This window comes from Nipponia nippon, unplaced genomic scaffold (genome assembly GCF_047370975.1).
Source record: "Nipponia nippon isolate SJK-2023a ecotype South Korea unplaced genomic scaffold, ASM4737097v1 scaffold_1, whole genome shotgun sequence".
Lineage (NCBI taxonomy): Eukaryota > Metazoa > Chordata > Aves > Pelecaniformes > Threskiornithidae > Nipponia > Nipponia nippon.
Window position 1 is genome coordinate 10,332,329 of NW_028262290.1, and position 23,154 is coordinate 10,355,482.

A 23,154-nucleotide genomic window follows, 5' to 3' on the forward strand; every position below is an offset into this window, starting at 1 on the left:
TTGTAGGTGTCCTGCTGAATTAAATTTGGAGGCAACTGATGATTCCATGTTACATTATAAATAACGTCTGTCTAAAGCAGTTGAATTCATTCTTATAATGCTTTTTTTTTTTTTTTTTTTCCCTTAAAACCCTGCTGCCAAGCCCAATAAATTGATAGAAGAACTCCCACTCACTTCAGTAAATTTTGGATCAGATCCTGCGGGATTAGCCCACATGAGCTTTACAGAGCAAGGACTTGCACACAGCAGTAACAGATTAATGAGACCATTTCTGTGACCAAGCATTTGCCGACAGGGGTTAAGTTTGCATGGCCAAGCACTAACAGACTTAAGTCATCATCTTAATAGGCTGTGCATCCATTATATTGAAAGTGAAATGAGCACATCTGGGCGCCTAGAGATGAGAATGATTAATAAAGAAAAAAAAAAAAAAGGCTGACAACTGAGTGGGTAAAGTGAAGAAACCAAATGAAGAGTATGGGACTGTTTTTCAAAGAGTCATGCTCAAACCTGGGGAGTTTGTGGATCCGATGAGTGGTGTGTGCTCTTGCACAAACAGGACACACTGACAAATGAGCCCAGTGTCTGATTTCCATTTGAGCACTGGTGTCAAAGCTGTACTGCTGACACAGAAGTGCAATTCCTGCTGGCGCTGGTAGGAGCTGCCCATCGTGATAGAGAGCACAGGGTGAGCAGTAGGATCCAGGTCGAACCACCTAACATGAGGAAATCGGGAGTTAAGTCTAACAACTGACTGCATGTGCAAAAAGAGGGTTTAAATAAACATGCTTCGGTGTGGGGACAGGCGATATGTTTGGAAATCTGGGCAGGCTCTTTCTGCCGTCTGTGTTTTGTTTCTGAATCCAATGCTATCATAATGAATAAGCTGTTTGCTCTTTCGACTGCACACCACATGACAGCTAGTTTCCATCCAAAAGCTTTGGTCCCTGCATGTAAATTGATCCTGTAAAGTTAACTCCTTTGTTCAAGAGGTTAAGTATGTGACGTATCAATTGGGCTTTTTGTGTAAAAGCCACAGAGCAATCTACTTACTGAACCATATGTGTATTGCCGAATAATTTGCAGTAAAGGTATGTGGAGGAGCAAAGATGGATCATACAAAAAAAATGTAGGCTACAGTTCAAGAAAGTATCCATTTAGAACAGAGCAGAATTTAAGCATATGCTTAACTCCCACTGAAATACTGTTTCTAATCACATGTTTCAGGTTAAGCGTGTGGTTAATGCTGGCCCCAATAGGGAGGGATTTAGGCACATGCTTAAAACAGGGGTTACAAAAAGACCTCTGGAGTCAGGGCTGACCAGACCAGGAATCCAAACTTGCACCCAGTCTCTACCCAATGTGCCAGGGAGACCCATAAGGGGAAGAAAAAGTCTGAAGAAAACAGCAGGATCATCTGGAGACACTTCAGAAGGCCAAAAATGCAATTAGGTTTGATCCTAACCACAAGACATGGCAATTATACCTCCTTGGGATGCAGCAGCACAGCCAGGAGTTGATGACACCTGGGGCTTCACCACTCCCACGTGGACCCCCTGCTTACAGCCTTGGGGCAAGTGGGTGCTGTAGACACCAGCCCTGGACTCACAAGATCTATTTGTTCTTTTGACTCATGCTTTGGACATGACCTTGGGCTACATTCCCACTGCAATACAGTGACTCTAGTATCTGTCCCAGCCTCCCATGTGACAGTGGAGGACCAGGAGATGCTCTCAGACACAGGGGGCCACAGAAGTCCCTTTTGTAGATGGAAAAGTACCTCCATCCTATATCCCCATTGCTGTCACCGTAAAGACATTCCAGGGAGCAAAAAAGGCTTCCGTAAAAGTAGCTTTGCCACAAGGAAGAATTCAGAATGAACCACAAGGGAAAAAGGAATCTTCCTTGCAGGAAACAGGACTGTCTTTGCATTGTCTTCTTCAGTGAAATCAACGTTGCCTAGGTAGACTGACGTCTCCTCTGACATCTTAATCCCTGCCGCCTACCCTGCTGGCAGTGGGATCATATGCATCTTTGGCAACAGACAATTGGCATTTTCAAAACATGTTAAATTCTTCCCTTCTGCTGCAGTGCATCTGGACACAGAACGTACTGGCAGCCTCGCTCAGCGTTATCGTTTTATTAGAAACTCTTGAAGGAGCATATTTGTCTTATCCCTTCAGCTTTTTGTTATTTCTCTCTGGTAGCAAGAACCAACAGCCAGCGAGGTACTTTCCAAAGAAAACAGAGGCACAGCCTCCGCCTTGCAGAGCCATCAATCCCTTTAAGATCCTTTGCAGTGTTGTGAAATAAGAGAATCAGAAACCTAACTCCACCGTTGTGAAAATGTAAAGGTACTTTTAATATTTCTCTTTTGTGTGTTTCTCTGTGTGTGTGTGTGAGTGTGTTTAACCTTTATCTCTTTAATAAGGAGGTTTATTTTTTCCATTGTAAATGGGTAGACTGGGAACAGAAGCGTATGCCTTGATTCCCCTGCCTTAATCCTGTTCGTGCTCCAACGTGGAGCATCACATCAGCCGCGCTGTTAAACACCTATTGTGCTCTTCCTCCTTGGCGACCCTGGATTAAGCAATTCCTACAGATGCACGAGCAAAGCCTGGAACAGCACCAGCTCAAAGGGCTTGCAGGGATTTCAGGAGCACAGTCAGGCTCTCATCTGATCTAAACCACGGAGCTCCGCTGCCTTCCTCAGAGCTCTGCCAACTCGTACCAGGTGGGGATCTGGCCCTCAGCCTTTATTAATTATCATATTCACTCAGAGATGAAAAATACGTTTATTATGAAGCACAGAGAAACCCGTCAGCTGCGTCAGCTGCCAAAAGGGAAGGTGTTCACTCGGCTCAAAGGGGCATCGCCTCAGTGGCACTGGGCAGGTACCTGCCAGGAGCAGGTTAGCTCTCACTGATGCTAACCAGAAGCGACGGAGAGAGACCAGACAGCTCTGTGGAGTTCCTTCCTGCCCTATTTTCCTATGATGTCTGTTATTTAAAAAGGGTCAAGTCTTCCCTGTTGGTACAAATTATAGCAGCCAAGGCCAAGCAATGTCTTGCAGGAGCAGAGGGCTCAGCAGGCTGTGCGGCTGAGTTTGGACAGGGTTTTGAGGACAAGGTTGGGCTTCTGGGGATTGGAGCTATGGAGGGGGTGACCTGGAGCTCCCAGCAGAGTAGGGCTACGCAGGGTGAAGGTGGTGAACAAATTCAGCTGAGTTTCCCTGGGTGTTTCTCTGCCTGGTTTTGGGAGGTTTTTCATGGATTAGGGAAGGATTTGTCAGGCTGCGGTGCCAAACCAGTGTTTATCCACAGAAGCCTTTTTATTTTTAATTGTGTAAGAGATCTCTAGCTGGCATCTCTCTCTCCAAACCTGGCCAGTCAGTGGAAATGGAAGATTTATTCCCAGCCTTTGTTTTATGGCTGGCGGGGGTAACGGGAGGGCTGAGGGGTTTTTTGTCTGACTTTAAAGAGATACCCCCTCCTCTTCATCTGCTTCCAGCTCATCCTCCTGGCTGGCAGACGTGGAGGGTTCCCTGCCAGGGCTGGGGAGGGAGGGGGAAGCCGACAATGGCTCCCTTGGTGTGAGAGCATCGGTAATAACACAAGGCCCCCTCAGATGCACACGTGCCTTTCTGTTGACTGCTGTGGGAGTTGCCTGCATATTTTAGGAGACAATTAGGCCGATGCAATGTACACTGCCTATTCACTCTTCATCTCCAACCCCGGGGAGCAGGAGGAATGATTTATTAGGGAGACAGACTTAACGTCTTCTGGCTTTGGTCAGCTGTGATGTGAAAATAGCCTCACTGAAGGCAATTAATATCAAACCCTAATTAAAAACAAAATCTTTCATTGGTTTGCTCGCAGACAGCTACTGCACAGGAAACACAGCCTTGCAGGGGGAGGACAAGGAAAGCGGGAGAGGACAAGAAGGGGAGCAAGGGGGAGAGGGCAGGGACACAGAACAGAGCACCCCGAGGTGGCCCATCACCCCCAGCTCACACTCACACTAAGGGCAAGCGTGGTCCCCAGCAAGGGGAAAGTCTCTGCGCTGCTCTGCTGGGGCTGTGCAATGACCTGAAAGGCTCGAGAGAGATGGTTTGGGTCAGCCAGTGCGTATCCAGACAGTGCAGGAGAGACTAGCACTCCTCCCCGTGACAAATCCTCGCTAATCCTCCAAAAGCAGAAACAAAAAGTGAACAAGTGATGCAGCCTGAGCTTGTGAACAGGCTTGGGTGGCATTGTTCGACCTTTGGCTCCTGCCCAAGTGGGGCTGGCTAATCCCCCAGCACTGCCGCAAGGTTTACACCAGCAGAAAGCTCGTCTTTCCACGGGCTCCAGGATGAGCTGGCTTTGCCTGCCAGACCTTACGCCCTTGCTGCTGCCCTGAAGCGCAGCGTGGAGCCCCACATTAGCTCTCTCATTAAAAATGTGCTTGTTCCGCCCTTGTGCCTGGCCTTGTGTCAGCTTCGTTTAGTGACACTGATTGAAACCACTGCAGCGAGGGTGGTTTGTGCCTTTGCACTTAAACGTGCTCTCTTTTGCGTATCCCACCCTGAGCAGAGACTGCAGAATGGGAGACCGTGTGTGAGCGATGGGGAAGCCCCTCTGAGGCTGGGTGATGGTGACCAGTCCCCATTAGCCCTGTGGTGGGGGTGGTCCCCTTGCCCACCAACCGCCTGTGAACAATGAGCCCCTGGCAGGGCTCCTCACTGCACACAGAGCTATGGGGGACATGGAGACTGCACCTATAGTAGTAGATTAAACATGTCCAAGACTCTTCTCTGGCACTGAGGCCAACCAGTTTGGAACAGCCTGCACCCATACTCCCAAGCTTTTTCTCTCTCCAAAACAGTGTAATCTCTTCCAGGTTGCCTAATGGGAGAGGTGGTTGACCCATGGTAATTCCTGAGATGTGCTGGGGACCTTTCTAACAATATAACAGTGCAGACAAGTTCCAGTGCTTGGGAAAATCCCCTGGCACTATTTAATTTATCAGTCAAGATGTAGATTAGATATCTTCAGTATATTCAGGTGACTGCAGGACTTCTGTGATTGAAGGAGCTGCTCCGAAACACCAACAGTGTAGGAGAATTTTGTGGGGCTGCTGTTCTGGGGAAAGCAATCACTGCTTCAGCCAAAGCCATTACTAATCTGAGAATGAGTCTATTCAGCATGTTCGCATCCGCTGCATCTGCTGTAGCCAGTGGCTGTGGGGTTCTCAGCGCACGTCCGTCCATCTGCTGAGCATCGCACTGCGTCGCACACCGCCACTGCGCTCGCACCTCCCTGTCCCAACCCACCTTCCTACACGCGAGGAAGGAGCCAGAGCCGGCGACCACAGGTGTTTCCAGCTCAGTCCCACTGGGATGCTGCCAGCAGCGCCTCGGACACCACCAGCAATGTCAGTGAGGGGATGTGCCGAATGGGCCGGTCATGCCATCTCCTTCCACACCACCTGTTTGCTCTGCCTGCACGGCTGCCTTTGCCCTCGCCACACACTGGACCCGTGAACAGGCTGAACAGAAACCCAAAGCAAAGCTGGCCCACAAACATTACACATTGTTTCTTATACTGGAAAACAGATTATTCCAAATGCTAGGAAAATTTGGATCTGGAATCTGCTCCTTGGGCTTATTTAGAGCTTTTTAAAAATATACTGTATTTCAGTTAAGTCTCCATATGCCTTATCATAGCTTAATAAATCAGATGACACGTTGCAGTCAATTAAGCCAACAATGTTACAGTAAGCAGTAATGTACAATTTGTGGTACAGTATGCAGTAATGTATACTGTGGTAAGAGAAATTCATTGACGAGCCTGTACTAAAGCAGGCAATCCCACTCCGTTCTGCTAAGATTTCCATATGAAGAAGAGGCTTCCTTATTTGAGGTTTCAGTAAAACTTGGGTTCCTGTTCCTAAAAGGAACTGATGTATGTCATCGTCTGTCCAATTTATTCTGAGATGTTTTTCACCTCAGGTCTGCCTGCATCCCTGTGAATCATTTCCCCAGAATTATGTGCGGATATTTATAAAGTACGCTTGGCATATTTAAAAAAACTGAGCTAATTGCCAGTTTTGGGTTCCTTTAGCAAAGGCTACTGAAAAGATTTTGAAGATTAACTGTTTTATTAGGTAGCAAGGATTAGATCTTCAGCTGTATAAACTGGGGCAGTTTCATTGCAAATTCCGATATGATCCTTATCTCACTAATGCATACATCTTCAGCCTTAAGCTACATTGCTTCTTCTGCATCCTGGGAGAAATCCAATGGGAGGAATACCATGTTATGTATCCTAGTGTGGGGGAGATACTGTCATAGCACTTGCCCTAGAGCCCACTGAAGACAGTGAAAAGCTGCACTTCGATTTCAGGATCAGGCCTAAGCCTGGCACAGGAAAGCACTGCATAAACAAGTAAATAACTTTTACCATGTGCCTCATTTTCAGTGACTTCAACAAGACTCAGAAATGAGATTTTCCAGAGACTGATTTGAGGACATGGTAAGCATGTTGCTGATTCAGCGCCTGGCTGCAGTCATTTCATTTGCAGAAACTGGAACAGGATCACTGAGTGATGCTGCTAAATACCCACTGCCTTTCCAGGGCAGATGCTCTCACTGCGACGCGGTCCATCACACGCGAGAGCCTTAGCTTTCAGAGGCGGCAGTTAACCTGCCACAGACCCTGCGGAAATGTCCTTCACAGCTTCGTAGGAAATTCCAGCCTTGCTAATGCTTATTTTGGGGCTGTTAATGCTTTTTGGGGGGCTTTTTAATAATTTTAATTTTAATTTTAACAAGAAAGTACTGTACAATAGATAGGAAATCTGCTGAATTTCAGTGATTTTTTCTATGGTGCCCCATCCTTGGAGATCCTCATGGTTTCACCAATATTAAATTCTGCAGGACTTTTCCACAGAGGAAATCTGTCATTTATTTTCTTTATGGTCCTGACAGAACAAATATAGACAAAATAAAGTTTACTGTGGCACAAGGGAGACTTGAATTTGAAGTCGCTTTTCAATCATTTGATGTTACAAATACCTGGAGCTGTGACTGATATCTCATGCCCAGAGCTGAGTAAGTTGCTTGAAAAATCCTGTTACATGAGTGAATGAGAAAGGGAAAATGTATTACTAGAAGTTTTTCACTTTTGCAGGTTTTTTTTTCATTTCTTCCTTTATCTGCCTTGATTTTAAGAAGCTGACTCACAAAAAGTGTGTTTTTCCTAGTCAAGAGAGAACTGTACCTCAGAATTATCACATCTGGTCCAAACTGAATCTTGATCCATGCACGTGTTTCCTCCAAACCCGAGACTGTTTCAGATTCAGGGTTATGATTCAGGTGCTTCTTCCTAATGAAGATTAATTACATATGGGTTTCTTTGCAGTTTCAGAAATCTAAAAGGCTGCAGAGAGACCAGCAGAGGCAGATTTTTTTAAGTGAGGGAAGACCCACTTGTGCACGTACATCTTCATAGGCCCAGTTCATATATTCAAGAACAGGATGATTGAGTATTTGTATATTCCCTTGTCTAATTGGAAGACTAGTTATCCAGGTACAGATTTATAAAAAGAATGAAGAAAGAGGGCTGAAAAGAGGTAGAAGAGTGGATTATCAATTCCATCATATGCAATCTATGCTTCTGCATCCCAAACACCTATGCTGTCTCCTTCCCAGTGTTGGGCTCCATCCACTCCTGCTGTTCAGGCACATTTTCATGTACACACAGGTGTTACTTTACATTGCTACCTTATACAAGTCCAAACACCTATGTGCTACCTGGATGCGTCCAGCTTTGAAATTTGAGCCCTGCTATCAAAGCTGATGGATAACGATAACTAACATAAAAATCAGATTCAAGAGGAGATTTTATGCCTTGAGTTATCATGGCAGTGCAGGGGACCATCCACGGTATTGGAGTGGCTGCTGCAAAATGCACGTTTTGATTCAGTGCCCTGGGAGTCTCAAGTCTGCAGCTAATATTTCTTTTCCAATTATTGCTGTGAGTGGATAAAATATATTTTAATATCTTTGTGCTAAGAGTCCTATCTAGAGAGAGAGAGGTATTTCCAGTGCACTGCAAGACCATTACATTTATTTGCACAATTCACTTAACCCTGGTCCATGATATCGCCAGAAGCCCTTGATGGAATTATGGTTCCATAATTATAGCTTTATAAATTACAGGCCTTAATAGCTTTAGGGCTGGATTCTCACTTGCAATAAATCATCAAGGCTTCACTGATTTTATTGCAGTATATGGAGGTATGTCAACTTACACCAGATGAAAACTGAGGTGAGATCTTCACCCTTTGAAGTCATTGGGAGTTCTGCCATCAGCTTAAAGGCAGCCAGAAATTAACCCTTGGTCCTCATTTTTCATAGCCACTTTGCTACCATGAACTGCATTGATACAATAAATTGTTGAAGATAATGATATCACAAACCAAGATGATGTTGCTAATTAAAATCTATCATTACCACTGATGCTCTAAAAGGCTGGGCACTAAAAGGGTTTGATTCCCCACCGCTCTGTACCTTAGACTCCCTTTGTATAGACAGAACACAGCAACACACTGTCAACTCCTGCAATACCCTAATACCTTTTTATGGATGTTCTGAAATATGCACACATAAATATAAAGTTTCAGAGTATGTCACTGTGCACTCTCAGCTTATTTATCGTTCATACATGAGCCTCAGTGAGAGGAACAGATACAGAACTGGAAGACATCCAGCATTTCAAATGGCCAGCAAATGGATGAATGAGTTCACTCAGACTCCTCTGGCAACCTGCGCAGCCTTCTGCCAAGAAGCCAGACAGTGGAAGAGGAGGTTAAAATACTGAGCATGGGGGAAAGCATTGTGCTGGATGAAATAAATAAAATATTCATATGTAAGTAGTGAAAGTCAGTCACTGCCACGGGTCAGATTTGACCTAGTATTGATCACTCGCGGTCGATGCAACTATCATTCACTTAAAGAATACATAGAATACACGGTCAAGTCTTTCCCATTAAAATAACATATATAGCACTTATATAGCATCAATGTATTTTAATGACCATAATACTTCTGTGAAATTAAATTTGGCTATCTGCATTTTCAGTTATGGAAACAGAGCTACTGAAAGTTTCAGTCCAAAATAGCCATTGATTTTTTTGGCAACTAAAATGTGCACGTCTGTGCCTTGCCCAAAGTCAATTTTGGCAGGCACATCAGAGATCAGCAGTTTCTAAGTCCAAGCAGTGAACTCTCGATTACAGCTTATTCCCTCTGAATGTAATTCTTTTAAAAATCAAAACAGCTCCTCCAGAGGAGCATTATTAGGGGTCTGTTAAGGATAGCAAAGCACAGGCCCAAATTTACCAACAGATGAGGCAGCTGTGGCGTAGGCGAAGGAAGGCATAAAATGTTTATCCCTTTAAGCCACAGTGACTGATGAAGGGTAAGCTTGAGAGAGTGCTCTCTGGAGACCACTCCTGTGCTGCACATCGGTTTTCCTTTCTTCTGTGCTTCTGGTTACAACTGCATTATTTGTCCCTCAGCTAAGATAAACATAACTTTCCTACATTTGAATCCATTACAACAAATTTACTGGTTTCACTCAGAAAAAGGCTATCTGTTGCTTCTTGATAGCTCCACCACAGAAAGATAAGGGCAGCTGGTGAAAATGTTGAGCTTCTCATAACAAGGGAATTAACGGCCACGAGACAGGCAGATGATTAGGGATCTCCTGCTCCAGGGCAGGCTGTGCTCTCCACCAGGAGCCTGGGACAGCTGGAGCACCCTTTCAGCTCTGCTGCATCAAAGGTGGCATTTGGGGAGAAGGCCATTGCTTTGACTTGTGTCAGGACCATCACGAACAAAAAGCAAACACAGAAAGTCAGGAAAAGGGTAGAGCACTGCAGCCAAGCCATATCCAAGGAGCAGATAACTGAGAAGTTAAAAGAACTTGGCCAGGCACTTACAAATGGACGTCTCCACTTAGAGGGTGACGTGCTGATGCCACAAGCTACCTTGCAAAGGCAGAGCAGCTTCATCGCAGCATGTAGCTGGGGTCATTTCAGGTCCACTGCAGCATGAAATGCGATGGCAGGGAGGAGCCCGCTCCAGCCAGCACTCCTGAACCCACATGTTTTCATGTGAACTAAGTCCTAAAAATAACATGACAGTGATATCAAAAGTGAATTGATAAAGTCAATCCAGGGACTTTTTTTTCTGTGCTGTTGCTTGAAGGATGTTGTAAGCACAGTTTCATCTCAGTCTTTCAGTACTAACACATGCCTCTGCTCAGTATACTGATGGAAGAGAGTGAAGTTTTCACATAGTGAACACGGTTACTCCAAACTACCTGCAAGGCAGTGATGAATACAGCCCCAGGGACTGCATTTTTCTGGGTACAGTGCATTAACAGAGCTTTAACCAGGAGAACGTTAATTACACATTGTCGCTGCTGCTCACCCAAAAGGAATTCAGCCTGGCAAAACACGATCATAAAAAGGAAGGCATTTGGAACGAATCGATGTGTGTGTGACATATAAATGCCATTTGCATGCTGCCTCTGAAGGCTCCGCAAGCCTTGTGGCTTGCAGCTGGCTGCCAAGGTCTCCGCAGCGCCATCAAGCACACCCTCAGATGATGGTCCAGTGACTCTGATCTTCACTTAATAACTGCTGACAGGGAGATTAGAACAAAAACCGAAATACCCTCTGGCAACATTTCTAGATATGAAACCTCCCTTTCTGGTGAAGCTATAGGATTCAGCTTTTTTTTTTCTCTTAATAATTGTGTTTTAAGACAGACTTCAAAATTTCAGTGACTGTAGACCAAGACATCTGGGTCTCTGGGCTAGCAATCTGCTGTGAGGACATAGCTCCCTGAGCCCCTGCCCAATTTCATCTCCAGAGCCTCCTGACCTGCTCGAATCCACGCTGTCCCCAGGGCCCACGAGTCAGCCCGGGAAAGGCCAGCGCAGCGCACCCCAGGCACTTGGCTTGTACCCATCCACCCCTTAGAGAAGGAGGCCAGGAAGTTCAGTCTGCCACGTCTAGGTCTCCTGGAGATGCCACAGCATAGGGAGACAGCCAAAAGAGTTCTGAGGGGTCAAATCGGCTCCTCTCAGTTATGAAGGAGCACATTCGGTTTCCACACAGACCAGTTGTTTAACGGAGCACTGATGGTATCCATCTCCAGGGCACTTTGAGCAAAAGCATACCTATCATCACTACCACCACCACTACCAGATGGCTGAATCGCTGTTCAGAAGAGCAAAGTGACCTGTATTTTCAAATCTATGCAAGAGTTACATTCAACAGCTGGTTACGTTACCGAAACACTATGTTGTTAATGTATGCACACACACGGTGCACAGCCTGGTGCGAGCATTGCAACTTTGGGTTAAACCCATCATAGTTTTAAAAATTGTGCACAATCATCCATAATCTTTGCAGACTACAAAGTACAGTTTGCTCTCTCTTGCTTGTTCTGCACAGCCCTTTCATTACAGAAACATCTGTTAGAAGCGCTTTAGCTAAGGGTTCGTCAAGAGTTTCCATTATAAACCCCTATATTCAAGGGGTTACTGCAACTGAGCCGTAAAAAGTTGCTCCAGGCTCAAACTTGGCATAAAAGGTCTCTGGTGGGAGATTTTTTTTTTCTAAAGCCAAAATGTTAAAATACATGCATCTAAACAAAAGAAATTCACTTTCCCTCAGAGACTGCCTCTCCCAAATCTATATGTGTTAGACATATTTATATGTACACACATTGTGCATGGGCCTTTAAAAGCAAACTATTGATTAATTTATTTATTAATCTATTTATTAAAATAAAGTCAGTAACTTCACAGCCTTATTGACTTGTTTAAAATACAAATGGCCAGGTGATATCAGGTAGAAAAGCAGCAACTACTTAGAAAATAAAATAATAGCCTTCCATGAAAAAAGCAGGGGGCAACACTTTTAGGATATTTTTTTCATCTCCAGCTTTAACTAACTTTCCTCTTGCAGACAATGGGTTTACTCCTGGGCTGACAGTAGGGTCCAATGACCAAAATGACCTGAGGGGAAGTGGTGACAATATTTCTTTTAAGAGGCAGTCTGCTCCAGCAGGATAGAGGAGATTAGCAGAAAGATGTTAAGCAGGAGGAAATATGCTTGTTTAGAGAAGATAAGCAAAGGGGAGGGGTTCACCGGACTGTACTGATTGAGGCAGTTAAGGTGATCCATAAGCAGTGGTAGACACAAAAATCCTTCATGCAGCCTGGGGAACAATGAAGAAGAGGCAGAAACCATAGAAGAGTTCAACTTAGGAAACTCTGGTTTCCAGGTAAAGGAAGATGAAGCAAAGCTAAAATCCAGGAGACCTTCGAATTGAGGAAGGGCTCATATTTCAGGCTTGAAGATATGAACAGTGGTGATGTTCCATGAGTCAGCCGTTGGTTATAGAACAAGCAAAACTCTTGTTACACCATTAATTGTGCTGCCCCCGGCAGATGCAGCAACAGACCTCAGTGCTGATCCTGCAGGAATTTAAGCCCATGAGTAATCCCATTTAAATTAATGGGATTATGCCTCAGAAGTGTGGAGTTAAGCATATGTGTATGCGTTTGCTGGAGCAGGCCCTGGGAGACAAGCGCGCTTGCAGAGCGCCCTGCCCGCAGCAACACTCTTTGTGCCGTCCCAGGGGCTCCCATCCGTCAGGCAGGACGGCTCCAGAGTGAGCTGTAAGGTCTCTAAGGAAAACCCCCAAACACGGGGAAGTCACACAGTGATTCACTGAGTGGCACCCTTTCCTCTGAGTCAGTCCTGAACAAAAGTCCCAGCACAGCTTTAAGATGGGAAACTACGGCTGGTTGTGCCGTCCCTTGGAGGAGATGGAAAACAAACATCCTGCCTGTGACTGCCACGTAAGGTCTCAGCAGCTCTTCTGAAGAGTTTGGGTTTTCGCCCTGGTGTTTCTGGCCAAGATCCAACTACTGTAATTTCAGCTCCGTGGTTCACCCTCCCAGTGTGGTCTCCTGCTCTCTTGCAGCCTCGGTTGGATTGCTGAACACCAGTAAGCAGCTGCTGCAGCTCTGATGGATGAAGGCTGATGTCTTTGTACACACAACAGATGACCCAGGATCCCTCAGAGAATGAGCGTGATGCGAAGAAACAACATTGCCTTCTTCACTTGCACTGAGCACTTGCACTTGCACTTGCACTTTGGTTTGCATTAAAATTGGATGCTGCTCAGCATGCTTGACTCCAGCAAAGTGGCTCCCCAGCATTCACTGATGTTGGAACAAGTAAAGATTTCATTACATGCAAATGGTTCCCTGTGCTGGTTCTGGCTGGGATAGAGTTAATTTTCTCCATCGTAGCTGGTATGGGGCTACGTTTTGGATTTCTGCTGGAAACAATGTTGATAACACAGGGATTTTTTCATTATTGCTGAGCAGTGCTTACACAGAGTCAAGGCCTTTTCTGCTCCTCACCCCACCCCACCAGCGAGCAGGCTGGGGCTGCACAAGAAGTTGGGAGGGGACACAGCTGGGACAGCTGACCCCAACTGACCAAAGGCATATTCCGTACCATATGATGTCATGCTCAGCATATAAAGCTGGGGGAAGAAGAAGGAGAGGGGGACATTTTGAGTGATAGTGTTTACCTTCCCAAGTAACTGTTATGCATCATGAAGCCCCGCTTTCCTGGAGATGGCTGAACACCTGCCTGCCGATGGGAGGTAGTGAATGAATTCCTTGTTTTGCTTTGCTTGCGCATGCGGCTTTTGCTTTACCTATTAAACTGTCTTTATCTCACCCCATGAGTTTTCTCACTTTTACTCTTCTGATTCTCTCCCCTATCCCGCCAGGGGGGAGTGAGCGAGTGGCTGTCTTCTGCTTAGTTGCCGGATGGGGTTAAACCATGACATTCCCTTTAATCCCCTCAAAAGCTTCAGATCTACCACTGAGCTCAGGGAAAAGCTGAGAACATGGTACAGCATCTTATGTGAGTAATGCACGTATTGTGTTTTCCTGCCTGTGGACATAAGAGAGGAAAATTTCTCCACTGCGTTTTGTTATCAGCATGCAGCATGCTTGAGAGGCTTCTGATTCTTGGGAGTTGGCCAACCTCCTCCAGTGCTCTGGAGTCAACATTGCCATCGCCTGATGTCTTGTGGCACACCCCCTCTTGAGCATGAGGAGCTCCTAGAAAGGAAAAGCTCAGATAAGGAGTCAGTCACTTAAGTCATAGGTTATCTGAAGTTAAGGCTACCCATGGTTTCCTTCCTTTTTCCGTTTTCTGTAACCTTCTTCTAAGGCAGTTGTCACCACATTTCTTAGATCAAGAATGCTCAGATGACCCCTCCTCATACTATTAATTATTATTACTACGAAATCATGAAAGTCCTCTCAATTCAAGAGAATGTCCCAAATGAAAAAGCTTTGACTGGATTGCTCCCAGCAATTCAGTTTTTAGCTTTTGCTTTGTGCCAACCATGCAGATACATGTTTTGACTGGTTCAATAACTCTTCTTGAAAACATAAACAAATAAGAAATCTGACAACAAAAGTTGACATTAAGTAGCTGGAGAGCTGGGATAGACATCAGCTAGTAGGAATTTCCTGCTGCTACTACATGGATTTCTACCTTTAATCACTGTCACATTATTTTCTTATCCCAGATTGTCCTACATGCCATGATAGGAGCAGACATCTGTCAGGTCCTAAAGAAGCCTTTTAGACTAGACCAAACTTTAAAGATTTGCCTTTGCTGTAAGAAGAGAACAATGTTTACAGAAGTTATGTACATTTCCATGTATTAAAATATTTTTCCCGGGCAGTCATAGCTCACACCAGCTTCATGTATCATTCCATTTTGAAATTTCCAACATGCCCGTCTCTACAAGTCCAAGAAAAAGAAGTCCTTTTCTTTACACATTCTTTACCTGAAAGTGCTGAAAATCATTTATTTACAGTGTATGGGGATTGATGTGAATCTGTTACTTTAACAAGAAACAATTTGGTATTTCCATAAGCAATTAGACTATGTTAATAGTCCACAATCTAGCATGTCAAGAAATGACAGAAGCAACTTCTTAACTATATAAAAGTGTCAGGGGTTTTGTTAATGTTTCCTCTTTAGAGAAAAGACAACTCACATTTCCACCTGGATCCAACTCAGCTGTTGTGAAAGAGCAGCATCAGCAGCCAGAATAGTAGAAACAGCAGAGAGTCAGAGTTCAGGTCCCAGTGCCATCCTGTTGTTTCTGCAAGAACAGGGCAAACGATCCTGGAAAAATACAGCAGAATGCATCAGGGAGAGGTGTTATACTTGGCTGTAAAGCTCTCTCTTAAGTAATCACTGGGAGTGTTGACTTGCCTTTCTTTTATTTTGCTTATTAAATATGATCTGTGATCCTGTTAGAACTTTGCATGTCACACTGAAGCTTCACACTAGAAAAGGACTGGGATGGAGATTCCTTAGCTGTGGTCCAGAGCACACTGGTGAGCTCACTGTGCCTGTGGTATGCTGGCTTTCATCCTGGACTTCAGTTGAGAGGAACGGAGCCAAGGGAAGGAGAAGAGATGAGATAAACAGCAAAAGCAGAAACCATGGTCAACTTTTACAGGAAGGTCAATACCCATATTCCTTTAAAGACCTCTTAAAAAGAGGCACAAATGCTTTTTCAGTATGGTTTTCCATGTAATGTCAATTGCCACGGGGATGTTACACAATGACTCGGAGGATAAGTGCCCATGAGGCAATTTCGTTATTGAGATGTGGAGGTCATCGCAGAAAAGCTGGAAAACACCTGTAGGCATGGGATTAAGTTTCTACTCTTACTGGAATAAAATATACCCTGGTCTTTGCTTTTCAAGATCCCACAGCGTACAACGTCTATTTCTGTCTGTACTCTGAAGGATCCTTTCATTTTTTTTCACAGATGAGAGAATTTGCCTGGCTTGTAGCAGAAGAAAAAACATTAAACCACACAGTTAAGGTGCCCCATGATGAAGAGAAGCTGAGTGACATTAGCAAAGTGAGGACATGAAACGTGAAATGTAAGATTATGCTAATCCTGAGATGTAGTGTTAGAATTGGCTTTTGATGCACCAAGGTATTTTCTCTGACCACCATATACGTTGTATTCCCCATGAATATAATAAAAAGCACAGCACTGAATGATTCAGATGTGTGACCTGAAGATCACAGATGTTGAGGGAAAGTTTCCTGTTGACGCCAGTGGCCTTTGGATGACAATCTTTTGCAGGAAGCACCATCGATTACTAAAATAGCCTCAACCATATCAAAACCCTGAGAAAATTAGTTCACTAAGCTGTATCTATTTGTGCCACATTTTCTACCTTAGCTGCCTGTCTCAGGCTGATCTATTTTAAATAATTATTTCTTTCTGGAAGTTTAAAAGCTTGAGTCATTTGAGATGATGAAGTTTCAGGGAAAGCTCCTTTTCCACCTCCTCTCCCCGCCCCCATGTTACAGCACTTTGGAGGCCTTGTTCATGAAACTTCACTCCTTCCCTCCATTAGAAGAACTCAAAATTTGACTGTAAAATGGCTTTTCAGAGAAAGATGGGCCTTTCACATCTTTGAAAGCCAGCATAAATGCAGACAAGTCTAGGTTTCAATAACAAAAATTGCCTGAGACACCTTTGATACAAAGGATTTGCCAGCCCAGAGCTGACCAGGACTGATGTAGACCACAACTGGGCCACTGCACAGACATCTGAGAGCTGCAAAACTCACCCCTGCTGAGAACTGAGGGAAGGAAAATCAGGGATGATGCAAGAAGAGAGAAATACATATCCACATATCCAACAGGGACAGGCAGAAACTTAGTGGCCAAAGATGGGAAGAGGCAGGTTAGCAACAGCTCTGCCCACACATCCTTAAGTGACCAATCTACACTCCCTTACAGTATGGCTATGGTATAGAGTGTTCTACAGTACACATTGAATTTTCATTTTTCTGTGCAGATTTTCACAGCCTTTCCTTCCTCCTGTGGCTTTTACTACCCAAGAAGGGAGAGGCAGAACAAAAAGCTGCAAACCGAAGGGAGTGTGGGTGCGAGGGGGTTTATGTGTGCTTTGGTTTTGAAGCTTTGGCCTGAAAAGAGATATTTGCGTTAACAGACTACAAAAGATGGATGATTTGCTGTACTGAAAAAGTTAGAAACTCCTGCAACGTCAACACAGTTCATTGAAAGTTAAAAGGGGGGCGTGTTATTTTTAGGTGCTAAGTAATTCACAACATTTTGTGTTTAAAATAAAATATTCATCTGTATCATTATGAGTCATCTTTGTTCAGATAGTTTACTAAAATATTCTCCTTACGTAATACTATCATCCAACATATCTGGGATCTCTGTTTTATTATAAAGTTGGTGTACACCAGAAAGTCTACATATCTATTTATGTTCTTAAGGCTAATAACAAAGCAAAATAATATTTCAAGTATAGTCACTATTAACAAGTTGTAAAATGTTGACTTCTCTCACTATATTTTCAAATACTCTATGTCTTTTCTCTTATTATTTTTCTTCTGCAGTTTATGTGCTGTACGTACGCCTGCAGCCAGGAACATGTGTTTCCAATTATCTGAGATTTCCAAACCAGCTTTGCTTTCAATAGTAACTTTTTTTTAAGGTACAGCTCCTCCTCCCACAGAAGTTAATATTCCTCTCCTTTTTCACACAGCAAACAGCAATGGCTCTTGATTTCAGGCCCATTTTAGAAATCATTTAATTTGGAGCTCCCCAGACAAGAATGTTATTTTCTTCTAAACTTCTTGTAGCTTTTATGAGACAAAACCAAGCTTTCATATTGAATGTATATAAAGTGTTGAAGCAAGAGAGGGAAAACTGATGTCATCCAGTCCGCCTTGTATGACATTTTCTCTAGTTTCATATACAGTGGAGAATCCAATTTGACGACTAGAGCCATAATGGTAGAAATGTTAGATAGCATCCCATCCTTACAAATCCCATCCCTGAACATCTGTGCAAGCCATGACCTGTAGCGTATCCGAGTCATGTGTTGTAAGGTCATAAGTTGTGATTATGGAGAACTGAGGCAGACACATGTTTGTGCCTCTGTGTTGGCTTAGGGCTCAAGCTTGCATTTGACATTTCTGTGTGCAGCTCTGGCCCCCACAATTTAACAAGAATGTTAAGGTACTCGAATGCATCCAGAGGAGGGCAACAAAGCTGGTGAAAGGGCTGGAAGGCATGTCCTGTGAGGGGTGGCTAAGGACCCTGGGTTTGTCTAGTTTACAGAAAAGGAGGCTGAGGGGTGACCTCATTGCTCTCTACAGCTTCCTGAGGAGGGGAAGTGGAGAGGGAGGTGCTGAGCTCCTCTCCCTGATGTCCAGTGATAGGACGTGTGGGAATGGTTCAAGGCTGCATCATGGGAGGTTTAGACTTGACATTAGGAAGCATTTCATAGAATCATAGAATCATTTAAGTTGGAAAGGACCTTTAAGATCATTGAGTCCAACCGTAAACCTAACACTGCCAAGTCCACCACTAAACCATGTCCCTAAGCACCACGTCTACCCGTCTTTCAAATACCTCCAGGGATGGAGACTCAACCACTTCACTGGGCAGACTGTTCCAGTGCCTGATTACCCTTGTGGTGAAGAAATTTTTCCTAATATCCAACCTAAACCTGCCATAGTGCAACTTGAGGCCATTTCCTCTTCTCCTATCTCTTGTTACTTGGGAGAAGAGACCGACCCCCGCCTCGCTATAACCTCCTTTCAGGTAGTTGTAGAGAGCGGTAAGATCTCCCCTCAGCCTCCTCTTCTCCAGACTAAACAACCCCAGCTCCCTCAGGTGCTCCTCACAAGACTTGTGCTCTAGACCTTTCACCAGCTTTGTTTCTCTTCTTTGGACATTCTCCAGCGCCTCGATGTCTTTCTTGTAAGTGAGGGGCCCACTGTTCTTTACAGAGAGGGTGGTCAAACACTGGAACAGGCTTCCTAGAGAGGTGGTCGATGCCCATGCCTGTCAGCATTTAAGAGGCATTTGGACAATGCTGTTAATAACATGCTTTAACTTTTGGTCATCCCTGAAGTGGTCAGGCAGTTGGACTAGATGAACATTGTAGGTCCCTTCCAACTGAAATATTCTATGCTATTGATCATCTGCATCAATGAGACATTGGCCTCCACTCAGGCTTCAGTCTGGGGAAGACCATGGGCTCACCACCCAGAGAAATTCAGGCACAGAGTTACAAATCTAGATGCAGTCCCTACAGACAGTGCAAACAAAACCAACGTAAAGCACCTAACAAGAAAATGGACCCCACCTTGAGGCATAGCTCATCAAGATAAAAGATGTAGCCAGAGAGACTCAGGCTGTGTCTTGCCTGAGCAGAAGGTCCAGGGCAGTGTATGAGGGGAGTGGGGTTAGTGCACATCCCTGGGTCCTGCTCCAGGTTGGGATGAAGCTAGAACACAACTGGACACAGCAGCTTGGAAGTACCCTGAGGTTTGCCAGTTTAAACGAAGCCTGGGTGAGTTGCCCAAAGGCCAGCACAAGAGCTTGAACTCAGCCTTATCCATGACTCTGCTTAATGAATCTTCATTAACAACTCAATCTTCTTCCCTTGTATGGGGAAAGGCCTGGAAAGGGATCAGAAGGAGCAAGACACCTCAAACATCATGGGCACCTCTGGAGCAGAGCGTGCTCTGGGCCCCAGGCAGCAGAAAGGCTAGTCTGAAGGCGTTAAGGTGTTAGGAATAGGTTATAAACCCCTGGCCATTAGTCACTGAGTAACCAAAGACTGAATAGCAGATCACTCATCTGACCTTTGCAAGAGAAAAAGGGCACAATCCCTCATTTGTATGAGAAGCACCGCATGAACACTACTGCGTACTGCCCTGAGCACCAGGAGATATATGTACTTCCTTCTGAAGCACAAAGCCAGAGAGGCAGTGTGTGCTGTAACTGAAAGGTAGGAAAGCAAGATGTTCGCCCCCAAAAGAGTCATTCAGCCAGAGGCTTAATTCATGTCTGGTGTTGTATGACCCTTCTCCACTGATGTAGTGAGATGTGTGGTCAGCATAATACACTGTAGCGTTTGAAACCTCCAGTGATAACACAGCAGAGCACAAGTGAGATATCCTGACTGAGCCAGGATAACCGCTTCAGCCAGCAAGCAGTCATGGAGGGACTCGAAGCAAGTGAGAGTGGGATGAAGGCAGCCACCACCTCCCGCACAAGAGCTGAAGGAGCCTCTCCCAAGGTGAAGCCTATAACCAGAGCATAACCAGCCAGAACAGTGATGCGATGGGGAGAAAGATGGAAATGAGACACCTGCAGAGCACTTTCTTCCTTCAGGGAAGTGGTGCGGTCCTTCTGGGACAATAATGAGCCTCTTCTCTAGTCATTATGTTCTTCTCCTCAAGAGCCTTCAGACCTCTCTGGTGATGGTCCCCAGTGCTTAGGTATCGGAGGACAGGAGCTGCAGCCCTTCTGAATACAGGATACAGCACTCTCTAACTCATCAGATCTAACGGAGGCAACCACACCATTTGCTCCCCACCATCCTGGCTTCTCCTTGCAAAAGTCCAGTCTTCCTGCCGCAGTCCCAACCTGCTGCTGGGCCACCTCATTTTTACTTGCATACTTCAGGGCCATAACAGGTCAGGCTTGTATTTTACCCTGCTGCTTTGTTTCTCAGCCCTGTTTTCTCATCAGCATTTGAGGATTTGGATTTTGACCACACACATGTAAGCATACACATAAAAATCTAAAGACCTAAAGGATTACAGTTGTGAGGAAGGATTTGGCTTTGAGTTTATCTTCCTTGTTGTAGACATGTCACCATGATGGTCATCACCTCTTTCCAAAAGCTGTAACTGGAATTAGAAATATCCTTTTCTTTTTTTTTTTTTACATAGCCTTTCATTTTCCAGACCCCACTAAAGCTCCCTGGGCTAATGGCTCTTGTATAGAGTCTATGCTGTATACAAATATACAGTGCTTATAGCATATGAAGTTTGCAGCATTTATAGCAGTGTTGACTCTCAAATGTCTATGACAAGCCTCATGGCACCCATCCATACTTTTAAATGTTCAACTCCTGGTGATAAGGGATTGACAAGGAATTTAGCACTAATTTTTATGTATGCATCTACTTTTCATTTGTAAAAAATGTTTAAAATTATTGCTCATATGACTTCCAAAGACTCAGATCATGAGAAGCTTGCATTTCTTTTTCAAAAAAAGTCACATAATTGCTAAACCAATCTGGTGATCATCTGGGGGTTTGTCATAGTGTTTATTAATGTCTGGAATTCACGTGTTGTGTTTGTCATTTAAATTTTCTGCAACAAACCGATGACAACACACTGACAAGGCATCTTTTTAATGTGTTTTTAGAAAGGAAGCTGAGGAAGACTTTGGTGGCAAAGGGAGAACAAGCCTGGCGTGATGCTCACAGCACGTCCAAGGTGTCCTAACCCAGCCCTTTCAGCATGGCTGATGGCCTGAAAACCTATAGAGAATGATGCAAACTGACACTCAGAAATTTAAATGTCAGCCTTTTCCGCATTCTGCAGCATTTCATTACTACTAATGTTTGTGGTGTGTAATTCAACTTATAGCTGTCTCTGAATGTTATCTGGAGTATCCACATATCTCTGGCAAACGATGGAACCAGCACCTGCCCTCACACCATGGAGATGTCTTTAGGTGACAGCTGTTTTCCTTAGTGCCTTTTACTGATTATATGTCTGTACCGCATATTTTGAGCAGAGCTGGTTAGAAAAAATTGTTTGGCAATGTCTTTGGTTTCCTCTTTTCACATGCCACCTCAGAAAAACAAAATTAGGGGAGAAAAAGAGAACTATGAAAAAATTCCTCTTTTTTTTGCCATTGCGACAAGGAAGGATGAACGAAAAGGAGAGGCAAAAAAAGGAAATGCTTCGGTGTTTTTTTTTTTCCTATTAAAAAAAAGAAAACTATGAAAACATAAAACCAGCTGAAAATGAAATGTGCACAGTCTCTGGCGCATTGCTACAGCCTGTAGTCACCACCAAGGGTCAAGTGCTTCTTGTCAAGGCAGTTTTTAATGCCTGGACATTTTCATAACGTCAAGAGGTGCTATTTGCTTAATAAATGTACAAACATGACATTAAACCTGTTAGAACACAGCTTCTGCTGTATTTCCCTGAATGAACAGCGGGGAAAGTGGCAATGTTTCTTGTGTAATGTAAGAGCACATGGTTTGCTGCTGGATGAAGGGGGCTCGGTCCTTTTCCTAATGCAACATTGCCAGCAGGGATGCTGATCTCAAAAGTAAACTGCCTTGACTGCTCATTTAGGAAGGAGTGGACTAGTAATAAAATTGGCAGGGATCTCCAAGCAAACATGTTAAAATTGAAAGCCAGTGCACAAAGAGATATGTTTTGTAGCGCAGCAAGAAGTCTCTAAACCAGTTAATTATTGAAGTTTTGTGAGAAAAATAGTGTTTATAGCTTATGATAAGTCGTGTCAGTGTTTATGAAATCCTTTTGGTTAGTGTTTTCTACTCATTTTCTGTAATGTTTGCTAAGTTTTAGCATATGTTGTTGTAAATCCAGACAGAGTCACAGTGTGAATGGGGAACTTTGTTTATCGCAGTATTTCTCTGGCATCCAGTTTCTAGTAGCTACTGAGAGGTCTGGGATTGCTGAGCGCAAAGGGCTGGCCATGCTCTAAAGGGAAAGTAAATTAGTTTCATGTGAATTTATTAAATAATTTTTTTCAAGGGTGTAAAGCCTCAGGGTGACTGAAGGGTGACGAATGACAAAAATGGGACCTGCAATTCTTTTTTTCTCCAAATGTTTTAATTATTGTGTTGAATTATTGTGTTCACCAAATCCAATAAGTAGGGTGGTGAAAATTAAAGAACTGATCTTCGTTTCAAACCTATTCTGGAAAAAAAAAATTCTAACTATTTATAATGATAAGGCTTGTCACTGAAACATGAAAAATAACAGATCCTGGGGCCTCGTAGGTTAATGATAACTCTTTCACAAGCATTTTTTTCACAATCTCAATTATAATTCCATGTGCTTTATCTTCCACATACATAGCTAAACCCTTTTAATCGTTAATGAACTGATTTGTCTTAATTCAGTAGCT

General features: G+C 44.1%; 1 protein-coding gene across 3 annotated transcripts in view; it reads left to right on the top strand.

The window, feature by feature from the left end:
- The first annotated feature begins 2,063 nt into the window (after positions 1–2,063).
- The window catches only part of ASAP1 (ArfGAP with SH3 domain, ankyrin repeat and PH domain 1), a 182,080-nt gene continuing 160,989 nt past the window's right edge, over positions 2,064–23,154 (top strand). The window contains exon 1 of one of the 3 annotated variants that reach the window (XM_087745946.1): positions 2,064–2,354. The gene's annotated coding sequence lies outside the window, so the exon portion shown is untranslated. The remainder of the gene's footprint in view (positions 2,355–23,154) is intronic. The other 2 variants (XM_087745974.1, XM_087745965.1) reach the window with 2 other exon arrangements.